Below are 371 nucleotides of genomic sequence, written 5' to 3' on the forward strand. Positions count from 1 at the left end.
GGCGTATAACGAACATTTAAGTTTAAAAAAAATAGATTTATGGCAAGATTATGATAATGATATCAAAATATTTAAAGGAACTTTTTTTTTCAAATATTCCGAGCATAACAAAATATTACGTGAAGAATATAGCAGGCGACGCTACGCGAATGTTACCGCTATAGATATACTATATATTTCTCTTTTTTTTTTATTTCAGATTACAGACCGATATGCAGTTATCAGAAGTTTATTTTTCGAAAAGACAAGATAGCTACGAATCATTAACTGCATTACAGTGTGTGAACCAGAATGTTATACGAATTAATATGTAATCTTTGCCTTACTTTGCAAAAGATATGAAAGTCAATGTTGCAATGTAATCATTCCTG

The sequence above is a fragment of the Penaeus monodon genome, chromosome 20, assembly GCF_015228065.2.
Source record: "Penaeus monodon isolate SGIC_2016 chromosome 20, NSTDA_Pmon_1, whole genome shotgun sequence".
In the NCBI taxonomy this organism is placed as follows: domain Eukaryota; kingdom Metazoa; phylum Arthropoda; class Malacostraca; order Decapoda; family Penaeidae; genus Penaeus; species Penaeus monodon.